Consider the following 16,603-nt stretch of genomic DNA (forward strand, 5'->3'; position numbering starts at 1 on the left):
TGAGGCCAAAGAGCTATAACAAAAATTACATTTAGTTGGAAAAAAAACCTAGTCAAGCACTATGGGAATTCCAGCTAAGCATGGCTTTTTATCTTACGAATGTCTCCACTGTCAACCTGTTGCATGCGCTGCAATTTGAATTTCAAGGTATTGGTTCCCTTGCGATAAGTAGCCACATAAATTATGACACCGTAATAAACATGCTGCAATGAATTGAGTCTAATATATTATCAGCTATTGTGTACTACATTCTTGACTCTGCCAGGTCATAAACAAGTAATATATCATAGTAATACAACTTATATCTGTCACAGGAAGCAAAGTAACCTCTAGTTTATTATTAGACATTGAACCATTTAATGTCATGAGCGATATTGAAAAAAAATAAAATAAAACCACAATATGTAGTGTACATACTCATATGGCGTGCTGCTTTTTTCCTTGTTTTGCCATGATGGTTTGTATTCCATTTGACAAATGAAGTGTTGCTTTATTTAATCAGCACTGCTTCTTAGATTAATACGATAAGAGGAAAGGGCTCAATAGAAGGAAGAAACCTTTGATCTGATTAAGATTGCCATCTTCCAATTTCACCACCACATCTTTTTATTTGGAGAGCATGAAACAAGTCACATTGTTCCGAGCAGAGTATTTTTAAATGAAGTCTTTGAGAAAAGAAGATCTTTCAGATAGCTCATTGATGTCGATAATAGCTTCTACTGAATTACATAGTCAGACTGTTAACATATATTTCAGCAGCCTTTACACTAAATCTTCTATGGGAAACATAATCAACCAGTTTACTGTTATTCGTCTCAATTGTCCGCTGCGTATTTTGTGTCATGTAACCCACATTACATGAGTGATTGTATGCCAACTATCAGAAAAGTGGAGAAAGCCATTTTATTTCATAAAGGTTAAGTAACAAAAGGAAATATCTGGTTTCATAGATTTCTTTATTAACAGTAGAAAAATATATAAAAACATTGAACACTATTCATCATATTTGTGAATAAGCCGGTTATTCAGTAGGTTAGCATAAAAGGGACTCGCACATTGATACTAAACAGAAGGAAATATAGATACATACAGGGTCGCTTGTCTAAAGCAAATTGCTTTGATCTACTATTGCTTATTGCATTGCTTATTTTTCTCTTAAAGCATCACTTTTAAAAATAGGCTGTATACAGTCTACATACAACTGGAAAGGGCATTTTGGAGGAGCATTGTGGAACAGCTCTGTTAAGACCCTATTAAATGAGTCGATTGTCTGACCGATCAGGCAGATAACAACTAGCGTAATAGGGCCACTAATCAGCCGACAAACAAACATACGCTCGCTCATCAGCTGATCACTTACTTTAACCCTTAGAGGACCAGGCCAATTTCAATTTTTGCGTTTTCGTCTTTTCCTCCTTGTGCTTAAAAGGCCATAGCAGTTGCATTTTTTCACCTAGAGACCCACATGAGCCCTTATTTTTTGCGCCTCTAATTGTACTTTGCAATGTAAGGCTATGTTCACACAACGTCAAAAATTGAGAAAAAACATCTGATTTCGCTATTTAAAATGCAATTGCATTGAAGTCAATAGGAAGACGGACGTCCTATGCACACAATGCATTGAAAAATGGACGCGGACGTCAAAATAATGAACATGAACATTATTTTCGGACGTTTTGTATTCGTTGTTCACACACAGTTTCTTTTATTGTCACCGTTCTTTCTCCGTTTTTACTATATTGTATTCTTCTACCTACCTCAGCTATCTTCAGCAGTCCTATAGTGTGTGAAGAAGCCGCTGTCCAGTGTGCATGTTGCAGCTCTATTGCTAAAGGGTCACTCAGTGTAACGCCTGGAGTAGTGGATCCACTGGACCGTCACCAGCGATGGCACTAACCTCACCAGGGAGCGGAGTCTAAGGGGCCGCTGGTTTTCACCAGAGCCCGCCGCAAGGCGGGATGGACTTGCTGCGGCAGGCGACCCCCAGGTCGCTACCCCTGGCTTGGTTGCTAATGACGGCAGGCGAGGCGTGGCAGGAGCAGTAGGCAGGAGATAGTGCAGGCAGAGGATAGTAGACGTGCTAGCAGGTGGCGGACAGGACTCAGGAACAATGGGAAGGCAGCGGGCAAGGACTAGGGACAAGGACTGGAGACAGGAACAAGGGACAAGGACTAAGGTCAGGAACAACAGGGAGCTGGGCCAAACGCTATGGGAAGCATATAGAGGCTCCAACACCTGTAGTGGGACAGGGCTGGAACTTATAGGGGAGTGATTGACATGTGGACCAATTAGGAGCGCACTGCCCCTTTAAATCTGAGACAGCCGGCGCGCGCGCGCCCTAGGAGGCGGGGACGCGCGCGCCGGCCGGAACAGTGAGAGACAGGAGCGGAGGAGAGGTGAGGCGCCCCCAGGGGCCGAACTAGCAGCAGCGCCGGGTCCCTGCACAAGGACCCCGGCGGCTGCATGGGGCAGGAGGAGGTCGCGGCGGCGGCCCGGAACACGGGACGCCGCTGCGGCCGTGACACTCAGGACCCCCATTTTTGTGATAATTTTTTGTGATCAGTCAGGGTCACAGTGGTTGAACCCCCATCAATCACTTATCATCTATCCACAAGATATGTCAAATTATAATCATAGGATAATCCTTTAAGGAAAAAAAAAACAAAAACATTTTGTTTTTGTGTTGTCATACTCTAACAACCATAACATTTTTACTTTTTAAATGGTATGGTTGTGTAAGTATTTTTTTGTGGAATAGGCTGTGGTAGTTTTTATTGGTACCATTGTGGGAAGCATGTGACTTTTTTATCATTTTATGGGAAGATGAGATAAAAAGAATTGTAATTTTGTCATTTTTTTTATTTATCCTTATAGCGTTAACAGTGATATAATTTATTCTATAAATTTTCTGCAGGCCATTACAATTACGTCAATTAAGAATTAAACAATTTTTTTTTTTTTGCATCACAATGTGTGAGGGCTTGTTTTTTTGCAGAACAAACTTATTTTTCTTCCTCTTTCTTGTAGGCAGGGTGACCAAAATCAGCAATTTTGTCAATTTTTTTTTTTACTTCCTGTGTGCTTCTTGTCCATTGGTAACTATTTGTGAGACATTCATTGTTCATTGAACCGTTGAATGGAGCTACATGTTCTACCATACTTGTGTATGCTATATAAGTACAGTAAACCCGCCTGAAATGCATTTCCACCATGGTGAATGTTCTATTTTTTAATGCATACTAATGAAATACATAAGTTTTAAGGAGTTTCAAGCAGTACTAGCATTCTCCCCTTTAGGCTATGTTCACACTGCGTATGATTCCAGCCGTAGGGCGAACCGCGAATATATGCACGTAGTTTTGAGGTTGATGCGTTCGCTTGAAAGTATACGATATACGCCCGCACAATGCACACTACGTATGAGCTTACGGCCGGATCGTATACGGCGCCGTGAAAAATTAACAAGACCATTGTTTGAGGACGAAAATGTTGAAACTCACGGCCGTGGATTTCCATGCGGTCCCGTACGAAGTACCTTTTTCAGCCTGTTTCAGATCGCTTCGAAACAAGCTAGGGAAGCATAACTCTACTACGGGCGTATGTTCGCAGTTCGTATGCATCCTGCCGCATGTCGATTTTTCCCACGCCCGTAGTTTCAGCCGCACATGTACGGCGGCGTACGAAATGCGGCCGGACTCACACGCAGTGTGAACATAGCCTAAAACTGCAATTTATGTGAGCCACTGCACCTTTGGCTGGACCAAACATACCTAGAAGCAAGAACCACAGTGGTGAGCTGATTTCATAGGTTGTTATATTTGAAGGAGAAGGAAGTCCTTCTTTATATTGTGTTCACCTTCAAATTTGTTTCTGGCTTTGGTTCACAAAACATCAATAACTGCACTAAAAACAACAAAAAATGTAGGATGTAGGATTTTATGCTAACACAAATTTATTATGTTATGTTATTAATATATGTTATGTTATTATGTTTTGCTATGTTCACACAACGTCAAAAATAGAGAAAAGGAGGCTGATTTTGAAATTTGAAACTAACGTCCGTTATTGCCGCAATTTGACTGCTATGGCAATGCATTGCAGTCAGTGGAAAAATGGATGTCCAATGCGCACAATGTATTGAATAACGGACGTTTACCGCGAACGTCAAAATAATGAACATGATCATTATTTTCGGACTTCTTTTGGAAACAGTGGACTTTTTTATTAGTTGTTCACCCACAGTTTTTCTTTTGTCACTGTTCTTTCTCCATTTTTACTAATAGATTTAATGGACTTTTCAATTAAGACACACCCAAAGGACAATTAGTAACCCCAAACTAGAATAATGTACCAACAGCTGTCATTGCACTAAGAGGAGACCAGACAGCTAAATGACGTACGTTATTTTAGACTCAAAAGGACGGACGTCATTTTAAACAGAGCTGAAAAAAACGTTGTGTGAACATAGCCTAAGATTGTTCAAGCCCTTATCTGTTTGGATGCTCTCCTTTATACTATTTTAAGTTCTAGGGTCTCATTTCTATAAATAGGTGCCCAGAATGAATCTGAATATTCTAAATGAGGTTTTACCAGTGGTTTGTAAAGTAGCAGTAATAGTATGACCCTGTCCTGTGAGTCTCTTTATAACACATCTTGTTTATTTGCCACAAATACCATGTTAGGCTAGGTTCAGGCTATGTTCACACAACGTCTTTTCATCTCCGTTTAAAATGACGTACGTCATTTTGAGTCTAAAATTACGGTCGTTATTTAGCAGCCTGACCTCCCCTTAGGGCACTGACAGGTGTTTGTACATTATTCTAGTTTGGAATTACTAATCGCCCTTTGGCTATGGCTTAATTGAAAAGTCCATTGAATTTAATAGTAAAAATGAAGACAGAACGGTGACAAAAGAAAAACTGTGTGTGAACTACAAATAAAAACATCTGCTGTTTGCAAAAGACGTCCGAAAATAATGATCATGTTCATTATTTTAATGCCCGCGGCCGTTGTTTGACGTTGTGTGAACCTAGCCTTACAGTTTTATGTCATTACAATAATACTTCACTCCTAAGAGTGCTAATAACAAATTACAATAGAACAGAACTGTATAACTGAGGAACTCATGCCATGAAATGCCATTAAAATATCATTAGCTGAAATCATGTTTGTTTTGGCATCTAAAACTACTGTTGTTATATTCATTAGTTAAATAGTTTTTGGGCATAAGTCTATTTTATCCAACAAATAGATGTTGTTTTAATTTCTGTCTCTCATAATCCCAGATATGCTATTGACAAAAGAAATCATGTGTGCTTAGTACTACTAAGTACAGAAAGTAAATTATTTGGGCAAAATTAGAGGTTGTTTACTTTGAAGTAAGTGTACAAGGGGGTTTTATACATAGCTTTTATTCAATGCCACTGCTTTGTTTTGAACCAAAGCGAGACGTGAATTCATCAGGAAGGAGAATAAAAGTCTTTTTATATTTGCCATAAATGTTTACCAGCTCCCCCCCCCCAAAAAAAACAAAACATACTGAGATGCCTAAATTACTGAAAATTTAGAAACATGTTGTTAAAGAATCTGCTGCCAGTGGTAGCCTTCCTGTAAGTCAATACTTAACAGAAACTAGAACCCTGCATTACACTAGTGAAGAACAAGAATTCTCCCCAAACAGCTGTCAACAGATGGTTAGTATTCTTTTTGAAAGAGATTGTGATTTGACATGTTTCAAGGCTCTTTAACAGGTTGTCTTGCATTTAACAACTTTTCATATATTGCTGCTGTTATACAGAAAATAGAGAAGAGTTAAGCTCGAGCTCGCTTGGGCTCATTCGAACTGGTGGCTGAAGTTGTTGGCTGCAGTTGGATGCATCCAAATTCTTCAACCATCAGTAATCAAATGTTGTATGCTCGGGTTGATTCATCTCTGATCAGAACAAAAAAGAGCCTATGCTTACCTCTCCGCTCTCCCCTGGTGTCCTCCTAAGGGTTCCCTGATGTCCTCTTACTTGTCTTTGGAGTGACAGCCCGCTCAGCCAATCACTGCCTAATATGGGATAGTGAAAATGCCAGTCATTGGCTGAGCGGAATATGAGTCTGTCTCGGAAGTGGAGGTGGCTGCGATCAGCTGGGGACACCGGAGACTTGTAGGGGGACCCCTGGAGAGAGCAGAGAGGTAAGCATAGACTCTTTTTTTGTTTTCTCTATAACTGCAGCAGTGTATTAAAAGTTTTCAAATGCAGAACAATCCCTTTAACCCCTTCATCTGCATGTATGTCCAGTGTTGCTCCCTGTTAGCCCAAATCTATATGAATGAGTTATACCATCTTCATCCAAAATCGCGAGTGGCAACAGGTCCAGTCAAACAGCCAAGGTGTCATGAATGTGCCTGGGATGAACTCCGTGCGCCCCTCGGCTCGTGCTGCACGGCTGAGATGGTGCTGATATTCAGTGTTTTGTATGTCTTGTGCAGTAACCTGAACCCTGTCTGAACACTGGCCTATTTCTATCATGATGTTCAGCCCCACCCAGACCTGTGTGCTCTGGCTATTAAGGAGTTACACTGCTGCCAGTTCTGATCCGCAGGTGATTCTGTTTGGAACCAGGAGCCTTGTCCAATAGGGGCTGGGAGTTTCTCCTTATTCCGTATAAGTGTTTGGCTGAGGCTCATTCTGGTGCCGGTTATTGAACTTGTCTCAGCCTGCTTCTGCCTCTGTTTAGCTCTGTGTTTATTCTGACTATTTTGCCTTGTTTTCTGACTATCCTTGCTTGCTGCCTGCCCCTGACCATATTGCCTGATTATTGACCTTGCTTTTTGGATTGTGTTTTTGTACTGCGCTGCCCGATTTTTGTGACCTGGACTGTCGACCATTCTTTATTGTGTTTTGTCTGTCTGTCTTGTCTTTGTGTCCCACCAAGCCAGTACAGGGACCGCCGCCAAGTTGCCCGCCGCCATCTTAGGGTGGATTGCGGCAAGCAGGTAGGGACAGTGGGCAGGGTTCAGCGTCAGGGCTCACTGTCTTGTATTGTCCTGCTGTCCGGTTCCTGACACAAGGACCTTTTTCTGCGATTGCTCCATTACAGATTAATTAGTCGCAGTGAGAATGACAGGAGGGTTCAGCTTCTGACAGCTCTTCTGGTCTTGATTTCCTCCTCTGTGTGTGGGAGGAATTCAAAGCCAGGAGAGAAGAACAGCCTTGGCAAAGTACAGTAAGCACAAACATACACATTATCCTTTCCTTATTTGCCCATAGAGACCAATCACAATGCAACTTTAATTTTGTATTCTGCTTTTTAATAATAAAAGCTGCCCTCTGATTGGTTGCAATGGACAACAATGGCAACTTTTCTTTCAGATAGCTTTTATAAGTCTTAACTGAAAAAAATAACAGTTAGTACTTTATTTTTTTTGCTCTTACTGGGGCTGTTATGTTGCCTGACTTTTCTGCTACCTATGACTAGGAACAACCACCATCTTTTCCCACACTCTGTTGTGCTAGTTTAACATCCTAAAAAATTGTATACCCATTCTATTGTTTCAATTGACAGTGGACACAAGTAGCCAAGTCCCATAGTTTGGTACGATCAGTATGCACTTTTTTTACTTTTATCTACAGGCACTTGTCGGTATTTGTCTTATTCTGCGTTCACAAAGCTTTAATGCTGTATGTCCCTTTTTTGAGATGCCAACATATACCGAGGTACATAGCCACAGTCCATTTTAATGGCCCAAATGTAGTCACAACCAGTGACTATGCTCAGGCCCCTTCCTAAGTGTACATGTTTATTTTGCTGTACTCTATAGCATGGTGTGCTGTGTTATTTAGTACAGCAAAATAACATGTACATGCTGTAAGTCAATGACAAAATGTAGTCACTAGTGGGCTATGATTGTTTAATAAAGTGAATGGACTGTGCCCCTTGGTATATGTCAGCATCCCTATTCAACCGAGAAAGTTATTTCCTTCCCTTTATGTTGGACATGTTCATGAAGCCAAATTGTTCACCTATTCAACATTATTTTGTGTCATGTCTGTGATTTGCATATTTGCTATAGAGTAAAAAGGTTTGAAGAGCATCCCCTATGTTTAACATTTTCCAAAGGTTGTAGAATAACTATGTCAGTTTGATAATACTTTACACTAGTTTATGGAGAAGAGGTTCAGGAGACATGACAATTAAATGCCCGTCTACATATTGACCAGTAGGTGGCAGCAATATTCCTAACAATAAAAACACAACTGGGAAGCTGGATCCATTGGGTTGGCTGTATAAATGGAAGAGAACATGATGCTTTATTCCGCTTTTATGTTGACAGCTTAGTGCAGGTCATGGCCTAAAATGTCAATGTGCTTTGTGAAAAGGAACGCATTGCAAGTCTTACATTAATGAGTAATTTAGCAGAACATTGGTCTACTCCAGCAAATCCTATTTGTCTTTGTTAGTCTATTCATGATTCTTATATAGCATCTCAATGACATTAATTACATCCATTTTTCAGGTTATATCCAACATTCTACAGGTTGATAAACTGTATTCACCAGTGTCCACCAATTATTTCTCTAGCTGTCAACATAATTTCTAAAGGATGATAATTATTTCTTTAACCTGATAATTTCTAAAAGATGATAATTATTTCTTTAACCTGATATTTTTATATATATATATATATATATATATATATATATATATATATATATATATATATAACAATTAGTCATCCATAAAAGACAAAAGAATAATAAATCCACCAATTTGTAAGCAAGACATGTTTAAAGTTTTCATAAAGCTAACTAAAAGCTTTTATGAATTTAACATTTATTTTATATGAAGTCACCATAGAGAAGGAATAGCAAACCCCTCACTGGTCTCTCAGTCTTAACCCTCTCCTAGCAGCAAGCAGATGATACGTAGGCAGCAGACATATGGCACACAATGAATAGTATTCTATATTTATTAAACCTTCTTTACTAAGCAGGTGTATGAGATCATTAGCCGAGCACACCTGCTGTAACTATGCAAGGTGCCAGGTTACAGTAAATTGCCTTGTCAGTTACTATACCTATGAGAAACACACTCATGTTTACACCATATCATTGTCTAGTCCTACCAAATAACTTTTAATGTAGAAATAAATGTACTATGTACAGACATATGAGTCTTCCCAAATAATATATAAATCACTGTGATTTACTGTGAATCTCAAACCTGGCCAGTATAGTCTACAACCTCTAATTCAGTCTTCAGTCTATTTTTTTTATTTACTACACTTAATACATTAGCTGACATACTTGACTTTGTGTGATGTGAATCAATCCGTGAATCTATTTATACACTAAAGCCATATACCTAGCAGATTTATAACATACCCCCTGCTGTAGATGAAGCTGGTACTGTAATGGTGCGTTCACACAGAGAGATTTATCTGACAGATTTTTAAAGCCAAAGCCAGGAATGGATTTGAAATGGGGATAGATACCAGTCTTTCCTTTACAACCTGTTCTCTTTTTATAGTCTGTTCCTGGCTTTGGCTTTAAAGATCTGTCAGATAAAGAAACTGGTGATAAGGGGAGTTGGACTACATATCCCATAAACACTGGCTCTTTTCTGTTCTTGCAGCCTCAGCTTGTGGGGGATAGAGCATTGGGGGGGGGGAGGGAGGGGCTGAACAGAGAATTGTGGCTGGAGAAGGAGGCGAGAGCTACATTACCATTGGACTCCTGGTGTCCTGAATATATGTCCTGTGGGATGATGGATCACACTTTTAGGAAATTTTCTGCTTCCAACTACATAAAATTAGGTATATTTATACTTTTGGGAAGATCTTTAAACTTAATTGTGACAAGTTGGGGAAAAAGGGGAAAGACTTGAGAAAAAATGGCTGCTGGTGAGAGAGAGAGATAGGGGTGGGAGAGCAATAGGTCTTTGTGTGAAAACAAAGTGGTATTAGTATGAGGAGGGAAATACCTGGGGGAAGGAGGAGGCAAGCCAGGGAGAGGAGGGGGTGGGGGTCATAGGTATATAGGGAAGGAAGCCTGATCAAAAGCAGGACACATTTTTCAGATCCCTCCCACCCCCTATTGTTTTGTTGTATGGTTCATGCAATTGTCATTTTATTATGTAGAAGGTTGTTGATCTAGGGATTTATTCTGATTGCCAATTTGGAGTAGTGAAGGAATTTTTTTCCTGTAATGGGGCAAATTGGCACCGGCATCATGAGGGTTTTTTTGCCTTCCTCTGGGTCAACACATTAAGGTTATACTGTAGGTTGAACTTGATGGACTATTTTCAACCCTATTAACTATGTAACTATTATGTGAGGTGGAAATCGCGATACTTCATCCAAGGTTTTGAAGGGCGCCTTAGCCCCAGGAATGAACTCTTTTAGATTTCTGGATGAAGGGTCGTGATTTGCGTCAGGCCTCCTCATTTGTTAATGTTTCAAATAAAATGCAACCTACGCTGCAATATTTTCCACCAAAGTATGTTGTGTTTGTATTTATTGGGGTTTGTATCGTATAGGTTCTTGAGTTACTGTAGGAGTCAGGTTAGCAGGTTCACCCCTTATAAGAAATTGGCGCACATATTTCATGTATGGATGTGATTTGCATTCCAAATCAAACATTTCTTGTCATTCTCATGAACCTTAGTCATCTGTCAGTTGAAAATGCTTCAAAGAAAGCAGCTAGACCTGGGTGTCTTTACAGAGACCAGTTTTTAGGTGGTCTTTAGGGTATTACTTTCTACAAAAACACATGCTGAAAAGATCTTACGAAGGAAGAAAACAGTCTAATTATTTGCCTAATTTGCAGTGCTTTGAAGAGTGTTAACACATGAACTGAGTTGTAAAGCAAAACCAGAGAGAGGCAAGGCAAGGGAGGAGGCATCTAAGAGCGACCATACACCATTCAATAATCATTATGATTTCTCGCATATGAGCAGTAATAATGATAATGGAGCCGTGTAAGTGGTAATAAATGGGGTGATGCAGTGCCTACTTTTCTCTTCTGCCCAATTTGACATTGGGCATGAAGGGACACTGCTGCACACCTGCTGAGACAGTTCTTGGGCCAACCTCCTTATACTCTACAAGTATGGTATACATGTTGTACGTTACTTAAAGCAGTATTTTATAAATTTATCTGGGTACAATATGAAAATAAGAAATAACACATACTTAAATGAGAAGTCCGGAGGAGATTTTTTATTAAAGTGTTGTATTGCTCCCGAAAAGTTATACAAATCATCAATATACTCAGTGTCCCTCCAGTGCCCTGTGTCCCTCAGTGTCCCCCTGCCATCATCCTCTCCAGCAGCCACAGCCCGTACAGCTCTGGGAGTCGGGTCATGACATCACCATTTTATCCAGGAAGTGAAGCCTTGATGTAGTAGTAAGTGCAGGCACTTTATGTGCATTTCCCCTAATAAGTGTATATTGGGGATTTGTATAGCTTTTGGGGGGCAATACAACACTTTAATAAAAAAAATTTGCCGGACGTCCTTTTAGCTTGCTCCCTTCAGGGTACCCCTGCAATGTCTTATGGTTTCCTGCTGAAGACTCTGGCTGCTACTTTCAAGACAGATTCATCTCAGCATTGATTGCCGGCTCAGCCAATCACCAGCCACAGTGCTTTCCCTTCTCAGACAGTAATTGGATAAGCAGGCTGTCATTGCAGAGACCAGTGAGATTGGAAGTGGCAGTCAGAGCATTCAGCAGGGGACTGTAAGACATTGCAGGGAAAGCTCCAAGAAAGAGAGGTAAGTATGTGTTATTTTTTAAAAATCTGTATCCAAAATACCCCTTTAATAAAGTATGTATGAACATACATACATATATATAGACACACATCACACACTTCAGTAACTAATCGGCATGATGTTGACCCCCGGCACCCCCGGATCAGTTGTTTTGCGCAGCACTACACGTGAATAGAGTTTGTTGTTTGTGTCGCCGTGGTGACCTGTAACTGCAGCTCAGATCCTGTTCAAGTGAAGAGAAGCTCAGCTCAGATGCTGGGCACTGTTTATATCAATGTCTAATTTGGGCTGTGAAGGCTAAGGGCTGATGCTAAATGTATTTATTCTTCTATTTTTAACATTGGGTGTTCTTTACATAATAAATTTATATATTAGAGAGATATAGCGTTGTAGCTACTACAGTTTGTTCTATATGAGAGCTTTTTTCCCTGTTCGCATATATGCATGTTTTTATCTCTTTTTATAGTGATTAATAAAGTTTGGATTTCTATTTGAAGTATAATATTAGCTTTGGTGTACCCTTTCTTTGTAGGATTGTTGTAATTTAAAATAAATATAATTAAGTTTGACAATTGGTGTTAACATTAAACCCCGGATCAAACATTGCCTAATTTAATTATTCAATATCAGGATTTCTAGCATAAATTTACAGTACTACGATTAAGGTCAGCATATTATATTCTGTTTTTAGTTGCTGTAGATAAGCAGCTAATACTCTCCTGAGATTAAATTCTGTATTGAAGAAAAAACATCACAAAATGGTGTCTAGGCAGCTTTTAATGGCTAAAAATTATATTAGTAATGCAGAATTTAATATATTAAATTAGTAAATGGAGAGAAGAAAATCCCAAGTTATTGATTTGTAGGAGCAGCATGAATTCTAAAAGCATCTTTTTCCTATATAAAGAGAACTGGTCATCACTTACATTCTGCCCAACTGACAAGTCTTTGGGGCTCATAGCTTCTCCTCATCCCTGTAGTCTCAGTTTATAGATCTCTCTCCCTTTGAATATAGGTAGAGATCTTTTTTAATCAAAGCATGGTAGGCAGATACCACCACGGGGGCATCCTGATAATTTGTGGTTTAGGCAGCATGAATGGGATAAAATGGAATAATAATTAGAGATAAGCGAGCATGCTCTATTGAGTATAGTATTTGCTTGAGTATCGGGCTACACAAAAGTATTCGATGGAGCGAGTATATTGATGCTACCTCATCCTTAATAATGCATGTGTATGGACATAAGAGAGATGTTAAAATCTATTTTTTTTTACTTTGGCAGCTAGGAATTATCACGTCTCAACTGCTCAAATTTCAAGTAATCTGTCATGTTCGGTAAGGATCTCCAACTTGGTTCCTACACTGAAATAAATGCACAGGAGGGGGAGAGACGTCAGACAGGCTGGGTAAACAACAAAGGGGCATGTATGAGCATAAACACTGAGGGGGCATTCCCACAGTTCCTGACATCATTATTTGTATTGATGTTGGGAGTTCAGAAACTTTTTAAATCTTTGCGCTACTGTACTGACACAGCTTACAGCTATACTGACTATTATAGCATTTTTATTTTATGTGTGCAGAGTTGTAGTCTTCAGTAGTTTTTATTGTTACCTATTTGGTTGAAATGGGATGTTTTGATCACATTTTATAAAATTTTATTTTAAATGTGAAGTTACGGGGGAAAAAGCAATTATTGTTTTTTTGTTTTTTTTTTGCTTATGGCATATGTTTATTTTTTTATTAAACTTTTTATTTAAAAAATAGGAAAAGGGGATCATTCAAACTTTTATTATGGAATTTAATTATTTATATTTTAAACGTTTTTTTTTATGTTTTCAATTCACTTTTGTAGCAATACAATAATTACTCATAGAGATCAATATATATATATATATATATATATATATGTATATAGTGAATTGACTCACAATCTCGACAATCAATTTTTTCAGACTGGAGACAGGCTGAAGCAATCACAGAATCCGGCAGATGCGGGAGGCCTAGAAGAGGCTGCACTGATAAAGGATCGGCTTCCTGCAAGCTCCTGAGCCCTCTCTATACTCATTTCACAACACTAAGATGAGCATGCTCGTCCTGTATCGCCAACCGATTAATCACACCCATTGTAATGTGTATAGGGTAAATAAGAAATAAAGGCCCTTTTACACAGGCAATTATTGGATTTTTTGTCCAAAATAAAAAAAATTGCACATAAATCTGGATAAAAAGAAGCTAGTATAAGCCACACACCCCTGAGCGTAAAAGGTTTTAAAAGGCGCATCTGGCATAAACTGCCCAAAAATAGTTCAAATTGTGCAAAAGCTTGTACCAAAATAATGGTGCAAAAAGAATGATAAATATGCCCCTATGTCTAGTTTATTCTGGCATCATTTGGTAAACATATTTTATTTTTTTAGCGTGTTACAAGGCTTAGAAATGTATCAGCAAATTATCACATTTTCTTGAATGTTTCCAAAACTGATATTTTTAGAGGTCAGTTAACCCTTAGAGGACCGGACCAATTAAAATTTTGCGTTTTCGTTTTTCCCTCCTTGTGCTTAAAAGGCCATAGCACTTGCATTTTTTCACCTAGAAACCCACATGATCCATTATTTTTTGCGCCACTAATTGTACTTTGCAATGACAGGCTGATTTTTTTCATAAAGTACACTGCGAAACCAGAAAAAAATTCAATGTGTGGTGAAATTGAAAAAAAGCATTTCTTTTATTTGTTTTTTTTTTTTCGTTTTTACGCCGTTCACCCTGGGGTAAAACTGACTTGTTATATATGTTCCTCAAGTCGTTACGATTACAACAATATATAACATGTATAACTTTTATTGTATCTGATGGCCTGTAAAAAATTCAACCCATTGTTAACAAATATATGTTCCTTAAAATCGCTCTATTCCCATGCTTATAGCGCTTTTCTCCTTTGGTCTATGGGGCAGTCATTTTTTGCATCATGATGTGTTCTTTCTATCGGTACCTTGATTGCGCATATGCGACTTTTTGATCACTTTTTATTACAATTTTTCTGGATTTGATGCGACCAAAAATGCGCAGTTTGCACCTTGGATTTTTTTTGCACTTACGCCATTTACCGTGCGAGATCAGGAATGTGATTAATTAATAGTTTGGGTGATTACGCACGCGGCGATACCAAACATGTTTATTTATTTTTTTTATAACATGGGAAAAGGGGGGTGATTCTGACTTTTATTGGGGGGGGGGCTTTTTATTGATAATAGGACTTTTTTTTTTTCTTTTACACCTATACTAGAAGCCCCCCTGGGGGACTTCTAGAATAAGTACACTGATCTCTCATTGAGATCTATGCTGCATAGATATGCAGCATAGATCCATGAGATAGGCACATTGATTGCTTCCGGCTGCTGCAGCTGGAAGCAAGCGAGTGCCGAGCCGGGATCAGCGCCATTGTGGCGCAGATGCCGGACGGAGTAAGATGTGGGGATCGCTTCTCCGGGACAACGTCCCAGAGGAGCGATCCACCCCACTAGACACCAGGGATGGCTGCATTCAAGTAATCGGATGCAGCTGTCAACTTTAACAGCTGCATCCGATTATTAGCGGGCATGGCGATTAGACCGTGCCTGCCAATAGCCGCGGCCCCTAGCTACGAGTGGCACCCGGGACCGCGTCGGTTCAGAGCGCGGCCGCCACGCGGCCCCGCTCTGAACACATGGAGGCGGCCCTGGATGTACGGGTACGTCCAGGGTCACCTAAGGGTTAATTTCCAAAGTGGATTTATGAGGCCTATATAACCCCCCCATAAATGACCCAGTTTTGGAAACTATACCCCTGAAACAATCAGTCTAGAGTATAATAAGCATTTTGACTGTACTGGTACTTGAGGAAAGTATTCACCATTTGGCTCTAATTTGTTTAAATTAAAGTTTCTCATTTTCACAAGTAACATGAGGAAAACACCCCAAAAAAGCACCCCAAAATTTTTAACCCAAGTTCTCCTGACTACAGCGGTTGCCCATATGTGGGCATAAATCACTGTTTGGGCACATGATGGTTCACCAAAGGGAAGGAGGGCCCTTTCAATGCAGATTTTGCTGAAAAAGTTTTTGGGTGCCATGTATGCTTCCAGTGTCCCTGAAGTAATTCATCCCTAAGTGTAGTGAGCATTTTCACCCCACGGGTGTTAGAGGAAAGTATTCACCATAAGGTCATGCTCACACAAAATATTTTTTATGACAAGAATGGCCATTGTTAGCAATTAAATCAACGGCATGTTGCACTGAAATTAATGCAAACAGCAACCCATTGTTCATGCAGTGTATAGAACAATGGCCATTGACATGTCAATTATTTCCGGCCATAGTGCATTGAAATCAACGCAGTTTTCAGTGCAAAAGCGTTTGTTCAAAGCTCGCTACAATGGACATATTTTTTTTGTGCTGAAAAACGTCCTTTGTTCTTTGTTTTTCCCAAAATATTTTTAATTAGTTTTACATTTCACAAGGCACAGGAGAGAAAAGCACCCCAAAAATGTGTTGCTGGAGCAAACTGCAGCATGTAACTAAAAAAAAAAATGTAAAATTTAGAATATGGGTAATCTGGAAGTGGTTATGGGTAATCTGGGGTGGTTACAGGTAATCTATGTGTAAAAAGCAGCTATTAACCACTATAAGAATAGTGCAAGTTACTGAAAAAAAGTACTGATAATGGATAATAGCACAATTGTGTTTTAACTCCCCAGAGATTATGAGTATTCTGGGGTGATTACAGATAATCTGATAATAAAACCTGATATTGATAATGAACTGATAATGAACCAAAGCAAGCAGAGATTATAAGTATTCT

The 16,603-nt window shown here is 39.3% G+C and overlaps 1 long non-coding RNA gene across 1 annotated transcript; it reads left to right on the forward strand.

Annotated features, from left to right (window-relative positions):
- The first annotated feature begins 11,988 nt into the window (after window positions 1-11,988).
- Window positions 11,989-13,900, forward strand: LOC138787187 (uncharacterized). The gene is made up of 3 exons (XR_011362320.1): window positions 11,989-12,079; window positions 13,047-13,099; window positions 13,720-13,900. It is a non-coding gene; the product is annotated as an uncharacterized lncRNA (long non-coding RNA).
- The last annotated feature ends 2,703 nt before the right edge of the window (window positions 13,901-16,603 follow it).

The sequence above is a fragment of the Dendropsophus ebraccatus genome, chromosome 3 (genome assembly GCF_027789765.1).
Source record: "Dendropsophus ebraccatus isolate aDenEbr1 chromosome 3, aDenEbr1.pat, whole genome shotgun sequence".
In the NCBI taxonomy this organism is placed as follows: domain Eukaryota; kingdom Metazoa; phylum Chordata; class Amphibia; order Anura; family Hylidae; genus Dendropsophus; species Dendropsophus ebraccatus.